The sequence below is a fragment of the Microtus pennsylvanicus genome, chromosome 1 (genome assembly GCF_037038515.1).
Source record: "Microtus pennsylvanicus isolate mMicPen1 chromosome 1, mMicPen1.hap1, whole genome shotgun sequence".
Taxonomy (NCBI): domain Eukaryota; kingdom Metazoa; phylum Chordata; class Mammalia; order Rodentia; family Cricetidae; genus Microtus; species Microtus pennsylvanicus.
The window spans coordinates 152274278-152296752 of NC_134579.1; the positions used below are offsets into that span (position 1 = coordinate 152274278).

The 22475-nt window shown below is 43.7% G+C and overlaps 1 non-coding gene across 1 annotated transcript; it reads right to left on the bottom strand.

The window, feature by feature from the left end:
- Positions 1 to 15468: 15468 nt before the first annotated feature.
- Positions 15469 to 15628, bottom strand: LOC142842865 (U1 spliceosomal RNA). Its single transcript, XR_012909520.1, has one exon. It is a non-coding gene; the product is annotated as a U1 spliceosomal RNA (small nuclear RNA).
- Positions 15629 to 22475: the final 6847 nt, after the last annotated feature.

A 22475-nucleotide genomic window follows, 5' to 3' on the forward strand; every position in this document is an offset into this window, starting at 1 on the left:
TCTGCAAGCTCTGGTCTAGCCAGACACTATGCCTCACTGGCATGCAAGGGGCAAGTGGAGGATGAGGGGGCCACGGTAATGTTGAGTCAGAGAAGTGGAAGAGAAGCCCAGGAGAGGTAGTAATGTGTCTCCTCCTCCAGGGAACCCTCCTGCCCAGCCCTTCCTGTCAGAAGGTGAGAGCAGGCCTCGACTGAGAAATTCAACCTAGACTCGAAGAGCTTTGCTGGCTAACCAGGTACGCAGAGACTCCTGGAGATGTCACCAAGTTCTGTATCCTATTTCTGGCACATAGTATGTCCTCACTAAATGGAATGAACTATGATTTGTTTTCCTATATGCCTCATACACAGTACAGGGTGTCTGCTATGCTTCAGGCATTGCTTTGTGTCCTGAAAGAAAATGACACAGCCTCCTATGGATGGTAGCTACCCAAGAAATGGACTGTAAGTATAGTGTGAAGCTGTAGGAAAAGGGGAATACTTAAGTCAGTGTGCCACAGGGATTTCTACACATCTGTGTTTACTGCAGCACCACATACAGTCGTCAAGTGACAGACTCAACCCGGCTGTCCATCAGCAGATGAAAAAAAATAAATATAAAGTAAAATATATAAAATATAAAAAATAAAGAATAAAAAAGGATAAAAAACTTGTCTGTATGCACAATGGAAATTTATAGAATTGTAAAGAAGAATGTATTATTATTTTCGAAAAATCAGATGGAATTGGAGATCATTGTTTTTATTGAAATAAGCCAGATTTATAAAGGCAAACATTGCATTTTTTGGTCATCCGGGGACCTAGATCATATTCATATATATGTGTATATTTATGAATGAAAATATTATGAGACCCATTGCTATGTACAATTAATCAATACTAACAACTAATTCCATAGTCTATTTGAGTGTGTGGTGGAAAGAAATGGTTGCTTCTGGATACAAAAGACACTTGGGAAATGGCTTTTTCTGCGTGTGGGTGACCTTTAAGTATAGACTCAAATGACTGACAGCCAGGATCAGACCTCACAGCTGAGCTGCCTGGTGTGAGCCCAGATGGTAGAGTGGTTGATTTTATGTGCTAACTTGACTGGGTTGGGGGATACACAGATTGCTGGTACAACCTTATTTCTTTATTCACAGTACGCGTGTCTGAGAGAAGTTGTTGGAGATTAGATATTAACCCATCACATTAGATGTAAGATTTGTGTACCCCCAAATCTATTGAGGGTTAGAACAGAATAAGTTCACATTCTTTTCTATACCTGTAACATCCTCTTCTGCTATAAGATACTCGAGGTCCTGATATTCTGGCCTTCAGACTCAAGGTGAAGTCAATCTCTGATGTGCCTGGGTCTTCAGGGAGGACTTCATATTGTGGGACTTCTCACTTGCATAGTTGTTTGAGTCAATTCTCATAATAAATTTCCTTCGATCTATTTTTGTATATATCCATCCGTCCGTCCGTTCGTCCGTCCATCCATTGATCCCTCCATCTGTCTGTCTAGTATATCTATCTGTGGTGCTTTGAGTGAGAAATGTTGCTCCCCAGGTTCATGGACTTGAACACTTGGTCCCCAGTTAGCAGTACTGTTTCAGGGAGGTAATGGCACCTTTCAGAGGTGGATCCTTGCTAGAAGAAGTACATCAGAGGTACCGGATTTTGAGAGTTCCAACCCTATGTAACTTTTAGTTTGCTATTTCTGTTTCATGCTTGCCGTTGAAATGTAGTTTCTCAGTTTCCTGCTTCAGGTTCCTGCTCCAGCCTCCTGGGGCCATGTATCCCTACCCCCAACATTACAGCTTCTCCTTCTAGAATCCTGAGTGCAAATTTTCCCTTCTGTAACTTGAGACATTTTATCACAACTACAAAGGTAACTAATACAAAAGTTGGTACCAGGAATGGAGTCTCTCTCTCTCTCTCTCTCTCTCTCTCTCTCTCTCTCTCTCTCTCTCATCTCTTCAGTTCTTTGTCTAACTACCTACCTATCTATCCATCACTCATCCATCTCATTTGTGCTGTTTCTCTGCAGAACTCCTACCAGAACTCCTACCCTTGGATCTGGCAAGTATACACTTAAGTATTCGTCAGGGAAAATGAATACATCCATCCACCACAAGAACTATGAAAGAAGCCGGGCGGTGGTGGCATACAGCTTTAATCCCAGCACTTGGGAGACAGAGGCAGGTAGATCTCTGTGAGTTCAAGGCCAGCCTGGTCTACAAGAGCTAGTTCCAGGCCAGGCTCTAAAACGACAGAGAAACTCTGTCTTGAAAAACCAAAAAAAAAAAAAAACTATGAAAAAGTGTACAAATCAGCTGTATTTGTAATAATCCAGGACTGGAAATAGTCTATATCTATCCACAAAGGATGGCATGGAACCTATACCTAACACTATTAAAGGGACCAAGAATCTGGCTAAATGGGTCATAGGCCCCAAGGGAGAATCCAATATTTTTCTGTCAAATGGACGTAATATTAAGGGAATGGTTTATGACCATACCTGTAGAACAGAGAATCTCTCAACTCCTATCAGAGAAGCTTCTTGCGGTAGACAGCAACCAACACAAAAACCCACGGTTGGTCACTGTGCAGAGAACAAAATGCTATGGATGTTCATATCACACCCTTCCTTCAGAGGCTCAGGGGTCTTTTCAGGGGAGGCAGAAAGATTCATAAGAGCCACATTTGGTGGATAATTTCAAGTAAACAGAGTTCTCCAGACACAACAGGTCAGATAAACTTATGAATTCATGGTGAATTATGACACCATGTATGAAACCTGTTCGAGCTCCAGCCAGACAAAATCCAGCATAGAGGAGGGAATGTTGCCACTATTAACTGAGGAGCTACTGACATTTTATAGATGCTAGGAGAGGGGAAGTCCATTTTCTTTAATGAGGTAGCCCTGACAAACTGACCATACACTATGTAACAAGCTTCAGTCCAAAGACTAGATGGGCAACACAAGCTCCTCAACCCCAAAGGATGGGCTGAACCATTGACCCCTTTCCAAAGTATACAAATGCGTCCTCAGGCAGTGACCAAGGTCAATGTCATCAGTCATTAAGATGGTGACTCCTTGTCTGTAGTTATCTAATGATAAATGTCTTCCATCGTCTTGGACATTTGAATACTCAGCTTCCAGTTGTGGCACTGTTTAGGGAGGCTTATATATCAGAGAAAATATGTCTGGAAGCATCATGGCCCATCTCCAATTCAAGGTCTTGGGAGGTAGAGACAGGGGATCACTGGGACTAGGTGACTAACAAAGTCTTCAAAGTCTGCATTCAGTGAGGGACCCTGTGCAATAAATAAAGTGAAGAGATATAGAGGAAGATAATTGTTGTCAGCCCTGGCTTCCACATGTATGTACACATTCATGCACAAAACCTCTCACATGTGTGAACATTCATACAGACATTCATGCACACCACACAAACACACACACACACACACACACACACACACACACACACACACATGCACTATTCCAACTGAAGAACATTTAATAAAATCCTTAGCCAGAGCTCTCAAAGTTGTCAAGGTTAGTGAAAACAAAGAAAGCCTGTGCAACTGCCAAGGCCAAGAAGAGCCTAAGGAGATAGGAGGGACAAATGTAACAGGATCTGGGGACAGAGAAGTGACAGTAAATCAAAGGAAGGGAATATGAGTACAGCGTAAACTACAGTTAGCAACAGTGTGACCCTGTGGCTCCTTCGCTGTGACAAAGAAGCTTAGGAATGTGAGATGATAATAGGAGGAGACTCTGGGAAAGATGTATAGGAACTCTGTAGGCAACTTGCCTTGCATCTGAAATTCTAAAATAAAATATTATTTAAAAAAGCAGAGGGAATTTAAAAAACGCACAACAGAAGAGTTTTAAATATAAGTCTGGGGACCAGTACACAGGTGCAGCTAATAAGGTACTGACCCCCCAAGTCTAATGACCTGACTTTGATCCTTGGCATTTACATGGAGAAAGGAGAGAACTGGCTTCTGCAAGCTGTCACCTGGCTTTCATGACCCACCCACACACAGATGCACTATAAACAAGTAAATGTATGTTACACACATCTTCTAAAATGAACTCAGAGCACAAAAGAGATTTATTTTTTTATTTGTTTTATGTGTGACTGGGTCTTATTTTTTGGCCTTTTTATTGTTTTAAATTATTTTATTATTGTTTTAAGTGAATGCATGTTTTGTCTGTGCAACACATGTGTGCCTAGAGCCCCCAGAAGCTAGAGGAGAGTATCAGATCCCCCTGGCTTTGGAGTTACAGATAGTTGTGAACCACCATGTGTTTGCTGGGAATTGAACCCATGTTCTCTGGAAGAGCAGTCAGTGCACTTAACCACTGAACCATTTCTCTACATCCCTTCCCCCATCTCTCTCTCTCTCTCTCTCTCTCTCTCTCTCTCTCTCTCTCTCTCTCTCTCTCTCTCTCTCTCTTACTTTGACACTTCGAGATAGGAACTTATTATTTAGCCCCGGCTGACCAAGGACTTGCTATCTAGACCAGTCTGTTCTTGAAATCACAGAGATCTGCTTGTCCCTGCCTCCTAAGTGCTGTAATTCAACAGACGTGCCACTCTGTCCAGATAAGGCCCAATTTTTGCTTTGTTCCTTGGTCATAATCTGGAGAAGGCCTTCAGTATTTTATTGTCATTTTGAGGTTTTCCAATGGCCGAACTTCCAGGGGCCCTATCATCTAGCCTAACTTAATATTAAAGCGGCTAACAGTCCATCAGTTCGAAGTTGCTTCTCTTAACCTGGTGGGGGCCTGAGCTGAGACCTCCCTAGGACAAAGGAGGGGAGCAGAGCACAGACACAGACCTGTCCTTTCTCCTTACTCTCTTCCTTTCTCCCCTGCTCCAATTTCTGGGGTCAAGTCGAGCAGGATGGGGTGCTCTCACTGGCACTGTTTCACGCTGGCTTTTCTCTCCCGCATCTTGCCAGGAAAGTAGCTGGAATCCTCGTCTGGTGGAAGCTCTTGGGAAGCCCTCTTCCCTTTTGACCAGTCTTTCAAGAACTGCTGCTTTCCTTACCTCCCACTGTTTGGGTTAAGGCTTCACCGCAGCCCCTGGCTTCCATATACCCAAATAATCTGGAATGTTTGGGTGGAAGTTCCATCCCAAACCTCCTCCCTTGGGAGCTGCCTCAGTCCAGGTTCCACCCCAAGAAAGTCTGGCCAATGATGACCCCCTCCTCTGAGATGCTCAAGACCACTCCCACAGGGCATTTAAACAGCAACCCAGAGACCAAACATGGTTTTCCGCTCTTCCTTTTCATCTCCTTTCTGGGGGCCGGAATGCCACCCAAGAGCGCTGGTATCCATTAAACTCGGGCTTTCTCTAATTTGGTTTGATTTGGTCTGATTCTGATTATTACATTGGTGGGGAGGTTTATCGGGGCACAAAATCTTTTCACTGGCTACTGTTGATGTCAAGGCAAAGCCACAGCCCTTATCTCCAAAGCACACTCCTTACCCCAAAGAGAGGCAGTGATAGTTTATTGTGGAATCATGTATGGGTAGGTATAGTCCAGGAACACAAATTTGGGTCTGTCCCCGCTCTCCCAAAGCCATGCTCTGCTGTGAAAATAGTTTCATGAGATTTTATTAGTTAGTTACAGAAAAAAAATGTTATAAATCAAGTATTTGCATGAGGGGGGGGGAAATTCCTGCTATGGGTTTCAGTTGCTATGTGATGTCATTCTTAGCTTTGGGGTTGGTGGAGGCTAGTGGTATGCTAAGAATAAAATTTAAGGGTGTTCTTTTCATAGTATCTTTTAATAGCCAGGCAGATCTCATTTCCCATATTGCCTCCTGAAACCTTTTAATAATTTCTTTCTTCCACCTGGAATCCTAGCTCTGATACCAGCTGGAGGTCCAGCACTTCAATTCCGTTCTGACAATAACATTTTAAGGTTTTGATAGCTACAGGCTGTTAGGTCAGGCACAGGGGTGGCCAGTGGATTGCTTTCAAAGGGAGTAAAAATAACCAAGATAATTGGGCTCTGGAGTTCTGGTGGCAGCATTTTAATTCACACTTTCCGAGTTCTGTCCTTGGGCTTTATAGAATCTCTAACACAGGAGAAACTCTTGTCTCTCCTTTTTTATTTTATTTAATTAACATTTTTTATTTATTTTACATACTAATCACAGTTTCCCCTCCTTCCTCTCCATCCATTCCCCTCTCTGGGACTACCATCTATGCCCCTTCTATCCACACCTCCTCCACCTCTATTCAGAAAGGGGCAGACCTCCCATGGACTTGAGCAAAGCATAGAATGTCAAGTTGAGACAGGACTGAGCTCCTCCTCCTCATGAAGGCTGGGCAAGATAACCTAGTATGGGGAACAGTTCCCCAAAAGCCAGTCAAGTGCAAAGGACTGGTCCCTATCCCACTGCTAGGAACCTTACAAATAGACCAAGACACACAACTGCCACACACACCCAGAGGTCAGTCCCATGCAGGTTCCCCAGCTTCCAGTCCACAGACACGTGCTCCCGGAACTTAGGTCAGTTATCTCTGTGGGTTGTCTGGTCGTGACCTTGACGTCCCTGGCTCCTACAATCCTTTCTATCTCTCTTTTACAGGACTCCAGGAGCTCAGCCCAGTGCTTGGCTGTGAATCTGCTTCCATCAGTTACTGGATAAAGGCTCTCTGAGAACAATTAGGTTAGTCACCAATCTGATCACAGTAGATGGCCAGTTCAGACACCCTCTCCACCACTGCCAGGAGTCTTAGTTGGGGTCATTCCTGTGGACTCCCAGGAGTCTTCTTGTCTCTTCTTCCTCCTCCCCATCCTCATCTTCTGCTCACATAATTTCCATGTCCTCCATTCAAAGACCATCGGATAAGCAGCCCCGTTTTGTTATTTCACCCACAAGTCTATTCCTATTCACCCAGGCTAGGGATGGCAGAGTCAGGCAGGAGGAATGGTTCCATTCAAATACAGCAGACTTACTGGAGCTATTCACAGGAGCATGGGTGACTTGGGCAGCTCTGTTCCTGCAAAGTCCATCCCAACACGGGTGAGGCCTCATAAAACTGGCATCCCTGGAGATTCGTGGATATCTTCCAGTAAGTTCCACTGACCAGCTTCCTCTCCTCCATCAACTGTCTATCTCTACTAGAACCTCAGAGGGAGCCCCCAAGAGTCTTTCTTCTAAGTTTTCTGTAGTTTGCATGAGCCTCCTCCCACCCCACAGGAGAAATAGTTCAGTGTGGAGCTTAACAGCTAAGTGACACTGAGGTTATTCAAGCATCTTGCATTGCTCCAGGCACAAGGAGAACACACATTATAGGCTCAGAGGTCAGAGGTAATCCACACCAAGTAAAAGTATGTTCTGGATGATGTGTGTTCATCACCCAAAATCCCTTTATTAAACTCCTAGGCCCCTTGTATCTCAGATGTGGTTGTATCTTTAATGAGATGACTGAAGTAAAATGAGGCCCCAAGAGTGGACTCTGACACAACTGGAGTCCTTGTAAAAAGAAGTTAGGGACCAGTGACATGACTCATCAGGTCAAACTGCTTGTCGCCAAGCCTGACGACCTGAGCTCCGTCCTTGGGACCCACAAGGTTTTAGGAGAAAACAGACCAAAGGCTGAAGGGACTCTGGCCAGCTTGAGCAAGACAAGCATGGCTCTGGCAGGCCTTGCCATTCTCTCCCGTTCCCTCTGCCTTGCTAAAAACATTTAGATTACATTCCAAAAGCTAGCCCCAAGGTCTATTGCCTCCTTTGGACTCTTCCTTCTGCTGAGGCTGACTACCAAGGTCCAGCTATTAAAGTTTTGAAGTCTAACAAGAAGCCCCCTTTGGCTAACTAATTAACATGCCCATTAAAAACTGAACACCTTACCTTAACATAGGGTTTCCCATTTTACATTTATAAACCACCATTTGTCTATGTCCCATGTCTGTTTCCTCTCTACCCAGAGGCAGTCCTTCATCCTTGGGGACAAATACCCCTGTCTTCTTTCCCTTCTTCCCTTCCCCTTCTCCCTGGTCATCTGTTTCCTGGTTTTTGGATTTTGTTTGTTTATTTTATTTTATTTTTGTTTTTTGAAACAGTGTTTCTCTGTAGCTTTGGAGCCTGTTGAACTCCCAGAGAGCTACCTGTCTCTGCCTCCCAAGTGCTGGGATTAAAGGTGTGTGCCACCGTCGCCCAGCTTGTCTCCTGATTTTGTCTCTTATTACAAGCTATTTGTCCCTCTGGGGCAAATAAATCTTCGTTGGGCTGAGAACTTGGTTTTGGGATTCCTGATTGGATAATTTCCTTTCACAGACTCCCACATACTGTTTTCTGACCTCCACATACATGTTATGACTTGTGTATACCCATATGTTATGTATTTGAGATATATATATATATATATATCTCAAATGACTAAATGTAAAAATAAATAGGGCCTAGAGAGTTGGCTCAGCAATTTAAAAGTCTGACTGCTTTTTCTACAGAACCTGAGTTCAGGTGTCAGCACCATATCAGGTATCTCACATTCACCTGTATCTCCAGCTACAATTTTTTCTGGTTGGGCACCAACAACGCGCGCGCACACACACACACACACACACACACACACACACAAATATACAACCCCACCACACCACATGCATAGTACACATAAACACCACACACAACACCACACTACATGCACATACATACAACAGGCACAACACCATACCACACCACACACACACACACAAATAGGGAGGGGATAAAGATAAAAATTTTAAGTTGGAGGGAGGGGACTTGGTTGGAGCAAGAAAAGCCAGGGGGAAATGATGTAATGCATTTTAATAAAAAATATAACTAGGAGAGAGATAGGTCTGTGGTTAAGAGCACTTTTCCCTCTTGCAGAGGATCTGGGTTCAGTTCCCAACACCTATCTGGTAGCCATCTGTAACTCCAGTCCCAAGGGATCTGAAGCCCTCTTTTGACCCTTGAGGGTCAGAAAAAGGTGTGATGTAATGTACATACCTCATACACAAAGCTCCTAAATTTACATGGCTGCGCATTAGTGCTAGCCTAGCATGTGCAAGGCCTTGCGTTCAACACCAAGCTCTTCACAAATAAAACATGTTGGTGTATGCCTATAATGCGAGCATTTGGGAGGCAGAAGCAAGAGGATCAGAAATTCAAGGCCATTCTTGGCTACACAAGGCTAATCCAGGCACCAAAAGACTCCGTGAGAAAGAAAAACAAAAACAAAAACAAAACCCAAACAAACAAAAAACAAAGAAGGAAAGAAAAAAAGAAAGCCTCATGAGATTTGGATTTACTTGGTGTGCTGGCTAGTTTCATGTTCACTTGACATGACCTAAAGTCACCTAGAGGGGGGAAGCTTAGTTAAGAAAAATGCCTCCATAAGATGTGGCTGTAGGCGAGCCTGTGGGACATTTTCTTAGTAATTGATAAGGCAGGGTCCAGTCCATTCTGGTGGTGCCATCCCTGGGTTGGTGGTCCTGGGTTCTATAAGAAAGCAGCCAAGTAAGTCAGTCATGGGGAACAAGCTGGTAAGCAGCTCCTCTCCATGGCCTCTGCATTAGCTCCTGCCTCCGGGTTCCTGTCCCATTTGAGTTCTTTCCCTGACTTCCTTTGATGATGAGGAAGAAGAGGTAAGTAAAAAAACCCTTTCTTCCCCAAGTTCCGCTGGCCATGGTGTTTCATCACAGCAATTGTAACCCTGACTAAGACATTTGGGTCTCTATTCTCTTATATTTTATTAGCTTTGTTACAAAACCTTACAAATAGAAAAATATCACATCAAAATTAATCAGACCCAAAGTCTACACATCTCAGTGTATTTCTACATAAGTAAAGTAACCATCAGGAATGGAAGTTGTGGAGCTTCGTATTGGACTTGAACTTTCACCGTAGAATATATTTTTATGCACTTATCCTCCACCCCAAACTAAAAATCTGTAACAGAGTGAGGAGTAGAAAAAAGGAAACAGGCTAGCTATACATCGTGTGTGTGTGTGTGTGTGTGTGTGTGTGTGTGTGTGTGTGTGTGTGTGTGTGCATGATTTGGTGTGTTAAATGTGCCAGGAAAGAAGTCATCATTTAGATGGGAAAGAGCTGTTTGGGATCTTGTGTACATCCTAAGAGTCAACTGCATTAGTTATTTTTGTATCCCTGTGACCAAACTATCTGACAGAAACAACTGAAAGGTGAACAATTTATTCTGGCTTGGTGACCAGAGGGTTTCAGTCCATTAAGGCAGGGAAGACAAGGTGGAGGTCAGTGCCTGGTGGCTGGAGCACGAAGCAGAAGCTGTCCCACAAGTAGATCAGGAAGCAGAGAAAAAATGGGGTCAAGTACAACCTTGAAGGGTCTGTACCTAATGACTTACTTCTGTCAGTCAGACCCCTCCTAAAGATCCCACCTCCCTAAACAGCGCCACCAGCTGAAGATAAGACTTTACAACAAGAGCCCTAGGGGCTGTGGGTGCATCTTAGATTCAACTCATAAAACCATTTTGTGGATTAGTTGGAGTACTGCTGTGTCTGCCATGATGTGCATATGATCTGTCTTGGCTAACATGACTCATCCCTCCTTCCCTTCCTCCTTCCCTGCCTCCCTCCGTCTCTTCCTCCCTTCCTTCCTTTCTTCCTGTCTTCCTTTCTTCTTTTTCTTCTGTTTCGAGACAGAGTTTCAAGTAGTACAGTCCGGTTTCCCTCAACTTTACTATATTGCACTTCTAATCCTCTCGCCCTCATCTCCTGAGTTCTGGGATTACAGGTGTATATTACCACACCCACTTTTATGTGGTGCTGGGGCTCAAACCCAGGGCTGCGTGCATGCTAGGTGAGTGCTCTCCCAGCTGGCTTACATCCTCATCCCCTCCTCATTTTCACTGGAAAACAGCATCCCAGTGAATGCCACTACCTATGTCCTGCTTTTCCTTTTTTTTCAGACATGACTTTGTAGCTAATCTCTAGGGTTGGAAGATTTGCAAAGACTGTTCATCACCTTCAGCTTGGCCAAGAAAATTCGTCTCAGTTGCTCTGTCTGTCTCCATCTCACCTTTTGCAGGAGCATCACAAGGGAGTAAGGATGGCTCACCTGTGCAGAAGGCATCTGCAAATGAAAAAGAAAACTTGGATGATGTCAGGACTCTGGCTAGGAGGAGTTCTGATGTTCCTTGAATCTGTCTTCTCCAAGGTGCTTCCAGTTCCTGTGAGTGCCGTGATAACTCTTACCGTCCTGCCCTGCCCCTTTATGCTCTTGTTTACCATGACTCCCCTGGGGCCAATCTTCCCCTCAGGCAGCCTTCTGGCTGTTCTCATTTCTAGGCAGCTTTCTCTTTGCCAGACCTAGACTCTGCAGCATGGAGCCTTCTGTGAGCCCTGCAAAGGTGACCTGGTCTAATGTTCACAATGGCATCCTTCCAACTCCAAACACCAGGGATGCACATCCTTATCTCTCATTTCACTCAGGCATCAAGATGTTTTAAAATACAGATAAGATGAAACCAACAGATAAGAAGAGATTGTCCATTGAAGGGTAGCTTTTTATAGACAAAGGGATGTGCAGTGCCACACAAAAATACACGAGGAAGCACAAGGCCTGTCAAGAGGCACTGAAAATAAGGTGAATTCGTGAGTGAGATACATTATTGTGTTTGTGAAAATCAATTTTAGAATTAATTAACACTAATAGTTTCAGTGTCTTTCAAGATAGGGTGACTTTAAAACCTGGTACCTGTCTTGGAATGCTGAGGACAGAGAATAATTACCCAAGCCATGACAGGCTCAGCAGAGGAGTGGGGGGGGATGATGTGTGTGGGTTTGGTGGGTAGATTCTAGATTGTGTGGTCTGCATAGAGAAACCACAATCACAGATACATCAGCCAGGTTTAGTTAGAAGAACAAAATTGACAGAATGGTTTTTTATTTTTCATTTTGGTTTTTTGAGACAGGGTCTCAAGTGTAGTAATAAGGGCGGCGGGGCTGCGTCCCCAGCACCCCGGCTGCCTGGCTAGCTTATGCCCGAAATAACAACACAAAAACTGTATTCATTTAATCACTGCTTGGCCCTTTAGCTCTAGCCCTTACTGGCTAATTCTGATATCCCGATCAACCCATCTCTAATAATCTGTAAGCACCGGTCTTACTGGGAAGATTCTAGCCTAAGTCCATCCTGGGTCGGAGCTGGGGCATGGTGTCTCTCTGAGGCGTCTGCTTCGGAGAGGAGAGCTGTGGAGTCTGAGCTCACTTCCTCTTCCTCCCAGCATTCTGTTCTGTTTACTCCTCCCACCTATCTTCTAACCAATGAGGACCAAGCAGTTTCTTTTTATTTAACCAATGACCTTCCTCCATCACTCAAGAATGGATGTCATATAGTGACTTTATTGGATTGATTGACACAATAGGGACTGCATAGTCCAACAGTGACTGTCTGAACATTAGAGAGGATGAGAGCCCAGAAGCTGCTCAGTCCACAAAGCTAGATGCTTCAGCTGTCTTTGTTTAAAATTACTGTATCAGTGTTTTAGCCTCTATGTGTATCTGGATCCTGGAGTTACAGACAGTTGTAAGCTGCCATATGGGTGCTGGGAATTGATCCTCGGTCCTCTAGAAGAATAGTCAGTGCTCTTAACCACTGAGCCATCTCTCCAGCCCCTCTTCAGCTGTCTTAATCTAATGTTGAAGGCCTAGAGAATTTGTGGAGAGCCACTGACCTTCAATCCACATTGGAAGGCTGAAAATCTGGGTTCTGATGTCAGCAAAGGATGTTTGGTGGCAGAGGCAGCAACCACAGTGGAGATACACTCACCAGCAAAGGCTTAAACAGACAGGCAAGACCCAGCCTGCTTTTCTCTCAGGACTTTATCTGAGCAGCATAATGTAAAGTTCATTCTGGGCAAGAGCTTCCTCCTTCTAATGCTTCTAGGAAATGTACTCAGGATGCTTACTTTTACTTATCAGCTTGACACAACCTAGAATCGCTTAGGAAAGGCGCCTCAATAAGGGACTGTCTAGATTATCCTGGACGATGGGCATGTCCCTGAGGGGTTGTCTTGATTAATGTGAAGATCTGATCACTGTGGGTGGCATCAGTTCCTGAGCAGATGATCCCGGATTGGATAAAAAGGGGGAAATGCCTTGAGCGCTAGGGTTCACTGCTCTTTGCTCTTGACTGTGGTTGTAATGTGACTGGCTGCTCCAAATCCCTGCTGTCTTAAATTCCCCATGATGGACTGCAGCCTGGAACTGTGAGTCGAATGACCGCTTTCTCCCTCAAATTGCTTTTGTCAGAGCATTTTTTTAAAATCATAGTCACAGGAAATGTCCTGCCTCAGACAGGTGTGTCCCTTAGTGGAGCCCAGGAGCAATCAAGTTGACAACCAAGATTAAACATCATAACAGATGAGTTGTTTAACATGTGATAACATATCTAGAAAAGCCCTTTATAGAGTTTTCAAGACCTCAAGATGTCAAATCACAAACAAGCAAACATATAGACTGATAATACAGGAGTCATGTGCTAAGCCTGTTGGTCAGGAATCCACTGGCTTTGAAGAGTTACATGTACTTCACTATCTTAAATGTAGATGACTTTCTGTAAGGTATTAAGTTTGCAGTAATTTACTGCAGAGATCATCGCTTAGGAACTTGAAAGTAACCTTTCCCAGGATTTTAGCCTCTAAGATACTTACTTGCTCCTCAATATTTCTATTTTGGCCTTAAACAACGGGCACACTGAATACTGACATCTAGTGGTACTACCCAGAACATCAATGAGCATCCCTTGCAATTTGGCAGCCTGCTTGCTTTTCTTGGAATGTTTCAACCTCAGATGTGGAGATTTGGGAGACACTTTTGTTAGGAGTTTCCTGGGATCCTTCCTCTTTGAGTTATAGAAGTCGTCTCTAGACTAGATGGTTTCCATAGGGTCGTCTAAATATACTCCTTTTTGTCTTGTTTTTAGTTAATTTGTTATCGGACAATTTCATACATGTTTATATCACACCATGGTTGTCTTTATTCCCACATGCCCTCTCATCTCCCTCCCACCCTTGTTAAATTCCCTCCTCCCTGTAGATCCCTTTCTCTCATTCATGTCTTTTGGTTTTGTTTGGAGACTCAGAGTTTAACTATTGGTGTCTGTGTCATCATCTGCTTGGAAGTATCCACTGGAGCCTGGTGAACTCGCCAGCTAGTCCAAAACTAGAGGCAATGACTCCCTCTCTCCAAGATTTGATCAATAGCCAATAGCTCAGCAGAGAGGGCGTGAAATTTACAAACTACAGCATCAACTTGCCTGGCACAATTAGTCCCCTAGTGGCATAGAGGCACAACTCTTACTGGGATAACCAAGCACTCTCTAATTAGATTTGAGATATGCTCCATGGGAGGAAATCCATGCTTGCTACCGTAAATCTAGTCAGAAACACTGGCTAGCGAACTCATAGGCTCTCAGAGGGAACAAGGTACCATTTTCAGCTAAGTTGACGTAGCATCACACTACCTTCTAAATATATTTATACCCATATATAACTGTTACTCAACCTTAGCCAAAGAACCTTGTCTTTGTGCAACCAACAGTGGTGAATGCAGCAACTCATGGCTGAATAGATGCTGAGAATAAGCAACAGTTGAGCTCATTGTTCAACAAGATATACCTTTCCCTCTAGGGCCTTGGTTCTCAATTTTCCTAATCCTGTGACCCTTTAATACAGTAATACAGACATTTCTCATGTTGTAGAACCCAACCATAAAATTATTTTTGTTGCCAATTCATAACTGTAATTTAGATATTGTTACAAATAGTAATGCAAATATTTAATAAGCAGGTTATCTGACATGTGAGCATGGTGAAAGCCTCCTTCGACCCTGAAAAGGGTTATGACCCACAGGTTGAGAACTACTGTTCTAGACCTTAGGGATCATTAAATGAGGAGGCAGAAAGAACGTAAGAGGCAGAAGATAAGGCCATTATATACCATCTTCCGAGTATGACACACCCAATATATCATGAGCTTGGAGTAGATTGTGCAGTAGAGTCTGCACAAGACTGGTCTTGTCAATAGATAGTTCTGGATGGGGAAGAGTCTCAGGGGACCTCTATATTTAACTTTCCTGCTCGACACATTCTGTGGAGTGCTGCAAAGAGCTGCTATGAATCTGCCTTCTCTAGATGGGAAAAATGAGTGGGGAAATTCTAGAATGTTCTGAACATTGTCTTTCAGGCTTCAGCTATCTTAGTATATCCTTGCATAGTGAGGAGAGCAAAAAAACGGAGGGAGAGAAAGACAGAGAGAGAGAGAGAGAGAGAGAGAGAGAGAGAGAGAGAGAGAGAGAGAGAGAGGTCTTGTTTCAGTGTCTTTCCCACCATATCAAACAGGAATGCTATTAGGGAGGTTTAAAACCAATCACCCCAAAATGTATCACTTATAATGCCGTTTCATTCATGGTTGGGATTAATGATATAAATTTATTGTTTTGCCAGAGGAGAGTGAGAACACAGCCCTCCACTACCACAAGTATGCAGTCAAGTTTCCCAAATTTGGGGAAATTGCAGGGCCAGCACATCTGGAGTGTAATGGATAAACTTCACCCTGGGGAAACCACGTGTGATCATGGTATCTCCTTGGCTACATAAGTATCATGACATAAATTTCAGATACAGAATTCAGAAGAGACTGTGCCCTTCTCTTGGCTCTGGATGTAGTGTTGGTGGGTTGGGAACAACACAGTTCTCCCCATGTGACTATACATGTGGAAAGAATGGCGATAGATCATGGATATGGAGGTCTGATGGGGCACAACGAGGGAGACCTTTTATTTAGAATAACCAGGGGAAGTCTTTAAAAAGTTTTCTTTATTTTTAAAAAATTGACTTATACATATGAGTGTTTTGCCTGTATGCATGTGTGCATGTATGCATGAGCACCATGTGTGTGTAGTACCTACAAAGGCATCAGAGCCCCTGAAACTGGAGTTATCAAGAGTGAGTCACAACGAAGGTCCTGGGAACTGAACCCAGGTCCTCTGAAGGAGCAACATGTTCTCTAAACCACTGAGCCACTTCTCTAGACTCCAGGAGAGGTGCTTTGAGGTGGAAACAAAAGGTGCTAGAGGGAGCATGAGAAGAAGCTATAGCTAGTGGGTGTCAGCAGTTGCAACCAAAGATCCAATGCAGGGCTGAAGACTCTGACAGCATTTTGGTAAGGGCTAGTTGGGTGAGCTGGAGAATTGCTAAAGCATAGATCTGGGAGCAGGCAGGGTGAATGCCGCAGTATTCTAAAGTATGGTGGCTGGGAGTTCAGAGTATATTTTCGGGCACCAGAAGCTGCTGGGGTGATTCCAAGCACAGCAGTAAGATTCTGAATGGAACTTGGCAGGAAATGTGTGTGGGCTTTGCTGCAGATGCGTTAGCTCCAGCAGGTGAGATAAAAAATTAAATCATTTTATTTATAGCATGACAGGCGTGCAGGCGTGGAGCAATTTGCCACCAACTAAGGAGAAAGACAGTAAAACCTAACAGTTCCTGGATTTTAAAATGTACATCTTGTCTGTCTTTCTGTTGATTTCCCTTGCAAGCTCATTGGAGAGTGCAATGAAATAATTTTAAGAGAAATATTGTGTCAGTTGTGATGGCGCATGTCTTTAATCTCAGTCATTGGGAGGCAGAGGCAGGTTGACGTAAGTTCAAGACCAGCCTACTTCTCTATATGTCAAGTTCGTGGACAGTCAGAACTATATAGAGAGATCTTGCATAAAAGAAAGGAAGAAAGGGAGGGAGGGAGGGAGGGAGGGAGGGAGGCAGGGAAGGAGAGAGGAAGGGAGGAAGGAAGGAAGGAAAGGAGAGAGGAAGGGAGGGAGGAAGGAAGGAAGCAAGCAAGGAAGGAAAGAAGAAAAGATTGGCTAGAAGTCTAGAGAGTGAGAGAAAGCCACACTAGAGCTGATTTCATGGAGGAAGGAATGAAAAGACCCAAGCCTCTTTGTCAGAGGAAATTTACAAGTAGGGTCCTCAGCATCAGCTGACTCCTTTGAGATAGGGCTTTATACCAGCTTTTTGCTAGAATTGCCATAGCCTAAGTATTTTTCATGACCCTAGAGATGGCTCAGTGGGTAAAAGCACTTGCCTTGCAAGCCTAAGAACCCATGTGAGAAAGCCAGATGCTGTGGTGGGATGTGTGTGAAATCCTAGTAATCCTACGGTAAGATGGGAGGCAGAGTTAGGGGAGTCACTTGGAAGGCTGTGAACGAGATAGGCTGGAGAACAGCATGGCAGAAACAAGAGGAACCCTGCCTCAAAGAGTCAGGAGCCGAAAACAAACACCTAAAAGTTATCCTCTGAGCTCTACATGCACATACACACGCTACTATAATTGTGCTGTGTGTGTGTGTGCATGATGCGCGTGTGTTTGAGTGTGAGAATGTACCTGTCACAGCATACATGTGGGGACCAACTTTAAGTGTTGGTCCTTGTCTTCTACCTTGTTTGAGAAAGGGTCTCTTTGTTTGCTCCTGTGTACACCAGGACAACTCACCCTCAAACTTCCCGGAATTCTCTTGTTTCCATTTTCTATCCTGCCATAGGAGTGCTGGGATCACTGGCGTATTCTACCCTGCCCAGCTTATATGGGTATAAGCTTATAGGGATCTGAATTCAGGTTCTCACAGTATATGGTAGGAGCCGTCTTCCCAGACCCATAGAATGTTCTGTGATGGAGAGAAGCAACTCTCTACCCCTTCTGTCCCCTGCTAATCTGCTTTTTGACTCTAGGTTTGCTTTCTGGGCATTTCACATGGATCGGAATTATGCAATCCATGGCCCGTGATATCTTCTTTCTTATCACAAAGCAAAATATTTTCAAGGATCCTCCAATGACAGGGAACGGTGCTAGTTAGTTTTTCTCAACCTGACACAACCTACTGTCATCTGGGAAGGGGAAACAATTATAAAGGTATTGTCCCCATGAGACTGGTCTCTGGACATGTCTCTGGGGGCATTTTCTTGATTGCTGACTGATGTAAGGAGATTCCCCCACTTTGGGCAGTGCCATTCATGTACAGGAGGTCCTTGAGTGTATACGAGTCTTAGTTAGGGTTTATTCCTGTGATGAGACACCATGACAGTGTAAACTCTTATAAATTAAAACATTTAATTGAGATGGCTCACTTAGAATTTCAGAGGTTCAGTCCAGTATCTCCGAGTTGGGGAGCATGGAGGCACAGAGGCAGATGTGGTGGTAGAGCTGAGAGTCCTACATCTTGACTCACTGTAGGAAGCTTGAGAGAAAGGGACCTTAAGGCCCATCCCACACAGCGACAAACTCTTGGATCAGCATATGACCTGTCCAGAGGGTTCCCTCAGGGCAGGGCACCTATGGAAATGGACTCTCACTTGCCAAGGATCAGTAGTCCATAGGACAGCACAGGGATTTACAAAATTCACGCAACTTGCATGTTCTTTTCTCTCTCATTATATTGGTGATTCTTTGGGTGGGATTTTAAGTTTTTAAGTTTAAGTTACACATACAACAGCTGTAATTTTCCCCGAAATTCTGCTCATTTTCAAATATTTTCCTCTAAGATCCAAAAGGGGGTTAATGTTTCTCAAATCTCCTATCTGGAATGACTAACTACAACTCCTGATCCTGGGAACTTTTCTAACTCAATAGGGACAATTAGGCACACGTGAGAAAACAACACTTGGAACATTAACCATGTGTCAGTTCTGGAAAGCAGAGTAAGGCTTACCTTCGCAAAATAGGAAAAGGGTCTCAGGAATACACAGCGTGTCAACTGTTGTAAGTTCCCTGGACACCAATCATGTAGACTCAATAATAAGATCCAGTATATTCCAGTGGGGAAGAATGCAGTGTAAATGTGGGATGAAGAGATCCAGCTTTACCATATATAGGAGCTTATATTGGTGAAAGATGTATGGCACAGTGGGATGGGGAGGGGGCTTATCAAAGTCTGTGCGATTGAGACATGGGGCCCTTTTGTAGAGAAGGGAACTGTATAAAAGCATATCTTGTAGACATTAAAGAATTGTTTGAGCTTGAATATTGTTGTCCTTAAAGCATTGTACCCCTGTCTATTAATTTTTAAGTTTCTATACCCAAGTGGCTGTTAGCTGACATAAATGCTGCAAGAATGGAATGCGTCTGACTCAATATTTAGCTAGTCCTGCAAAAATGCTGAGTTCTATGTCTAGAATAAGGTTATGTAAGGGGTGGAAAAATGTATTTGGGGAAGCATAAAGGGGAACAATGAAGGCTTTTATAATGACTACGATGTATTTATAAAATATGATGTATTTCTTAAGAATCAAAAGAAAAGGAGCCAATAATAAAGTTGTTCATGTAACCCTGGTAAGAAACAAATACTCTGTTAAAGTATAAAGACAGCTCGAGCTCTCTGGGATCAATTGAGTGCAATCCACTTGGGGGGTCTGAAGTTTTCCTTGCACTGATGCCCCTTCCTCACCTCAAGGCCTGAATCAGAGCTGAGGCTGAGCCTCCAGCAACACTCTTTCTCCAACAAAGGCCACACCTCCTGATAGTGTCACTCCATTTGGGGGCCATTTTGTTTCAAACCACCACAATATGAAAGTAAACTGAGCACATTATGGAAAGCAAGCCAGTAAGTGTTCCTCCATGGTCTCTGCTTCAGCTCCTACCTCCAGGTTCCTACCCGTGTTCCTGCCCCAGTTTCCCTCTGTGATGGACTTCAGCTTGTAAGGCAAAGAAACACTTCCTTCGAGTAAGTTTCAGTCAGGATTTTATCATGGCAACAGAGAGGCAAAATAGAACAGAGACACATCAGTCCTCTTTTTTCTTTTCTTTTTCTTTCTTTTTTGTTTTTTGGTGATGGGACAATAATCTGTTGCATATACTTTATCATGTATCTTATTCCTTCTGACACAATGGCCACGTTTCTTTGGCTGTCATCACCATTATTATGGCTTCTGAGGTATTTCTGAGGGGTAGGAGACTTCCAAAAAACAAGGAAAAAGGAAGGAGAAAAAGGAGGGAAGAGGAGGAGGAAGGACTAGGCCTATATGTAGGACATGAGTCTATGTAGGATATGAGTGTGGGTTTAAACCTGACTTCGCCTCCCAGTGCATCTGTGACTTGGCTTCACAAAAGCTTTAGTTTCATTAACGGTGAATAGAGTTAGGGGTCATTCCTAGGCTACAGACACTCACCAAAGATCAACTCTCTCGACCTTCCCACCCATCCTGTGAGTCAGACACAGTCATTCCTTTAGTTCTGTTTTTGAGAAAACAGATAGATGGTCAGTGAATATGAGCCATCTGACCACTATCACAAAAAGTGCTAGTAGAGCTGGGATTCGAGGGCAGAAGGTGTGGTCCCACAGTTTAACCCTGGAACTCTTGGGCACCACAAGAGTTGGATGATTATTAGAAGCAACCCATCAGTGTATGAATGGGTAAGCAAAAAATGGCATGACCCTGCAATGGAAGGCTGGTTAGCCTAGCATAGTAGTTCAGATCTGTCAGCCCAACTATTCAGAAGATTGAGACAGTGTGGGATAAAAGTTCAAAGGTAGCTTTAGCTACAGGGTGATCTAAAGATCTGCCTAGGAAACTTAGTGAAACCTTATCTCAAAATAAAAGGAAAGGGGATTAGGGATGTAACTCAGTAATAAATCACTTGCCTAGTATATGTGAGATCTTAGGTTCCATCCCATCACCCCACAAAAAATGAATATTATTCAGACAAAAATTAGATGAATTATTAATACCTAGGACATGGGTGGGGACATATGAGTCCATGTATATATATCAAAAGCCATGCCAACAGAAGCAGATCACTGATTTTGAGAGATGGTGGCCAGGGACTCAAGGAATGATGACTTAAGGGGCTGGAATCTCCTTTCAGGGTGATGAATTTGTCTTGAAGTTGGGTAATATATGAAGATACCAAATCCGCCAAATTACATACAGTCAGTTGTGGGCCAGTGAGATGGTTCAGAGGGTAAGGATGCTTGCTGACAATCTTGGCAATCAGAGTTCAGTTCTTGAAACCCACTGTCTCACTCAAGCTGTCCTCCGACCCTCACATACCCCAACGCCTACTATATATTAAGTAGGAGTTTAAGAGAATTTTAAAATAGTCAGTGGCTGGTTTCAAGTTTTGTGATTTGGTTTCAAACATGAACAAAGCTGATAATCAGCAGCAATAAAACAACTAACCTGCATGACTAAACATGAAAGTTCTACCCAGAGAAATAAAATTGCAATTTCTTCTCAGGACTCAGGAGTTCCAATACTCGGCATTTACCTAACAGAAATCCACACCGGCATTCACATACTTAACTGAGCAACGATATTCTTAGAAGATCATGCTTGGTACTGTAAATCTGGCAAGGAAACTTAAAATAAACTCTTCCTCAAGTTGATTTTGGTCATGGTGTTTTATCACAGCAATAGGAACCCTAACAAAGACATGAGAGTAGTATCTATCAAACTACCCTCTAAATTTCCATCTCTATACTCATTGTTTAGTGTGGCTCTCAGACCTCAGCAGAGAAGTTTTTTTGTGTAGTGGATGTAACAGTCAAGGCAGAGCATCACAACCGATTAAAGTACAGAGAATAATGAGTGTGGAATGTTCAGCCAAAAATGGGCCACCTCTACCACGCTCACTCTCCAAATGATCATCATCGAGGAAGGGGAGACAGAGGCCAAGGAGGACTGAGTAAACCAGTTCCCTTTGGACACAACAGCACTGCTGTATCCATGAACTCAACAGAGGTTGCGGATGCCTGCACAACATCAAGCCAGGTGACGATCTGGCAAGGAGGTGAGAGGGGCTCACCAGCGCCCCTCCCTGGTTGAGGAGATTTTGGCAGTTGATGGCTTCTGGGAGAGGGAGAGTCAGCTTTTACAGGCTGACTCCTAGTAAGTCCACCAAGCTCCACTGTATACCCCTGTACTGATGAGTATATGAGTAGTGCAGATTGAGCTCTGAAGATTATTTAAGGTAAAATAAGAGGACTTTAAGTTAGAAGGGGTGAAGGATGGACCTGAGAGGAGTTATGGGAGGAGTGGGAGTGGTTATCATCAAAATACGTTGTATGCAAGTATGAGATTCTCAAAGAGTTAATAGAGACTTCATATTTTAAAACCAAGCAGGGTAAGCTGCTATTGAAAGTACTGAAGCAGAATATGAGTAGATAGAAACTGTCAAATTCTTTCAACCTTTATGTTTGCAAAACTTGTATATTAAAATGTTGAGGAGCTCAACCCTCTCACCCACAGGTCTGTCAGCCTCTTAGTTTCTAAAAAATATCCTCTCTGGGCACCTGGCAGAATGTGTGTGGGCAGGCAGGAGGTGCAGGAGCCTTTATTTCAGGTATCACCTTGACGGCTGTGCATGGAGACAGCATGGTTGCCATCTTTGGCTCTGTACATGGCCGTTCCTTTCCTGTTTGGAAAGACATTTCCATCCATCTGGGGCTTAGTGGGAA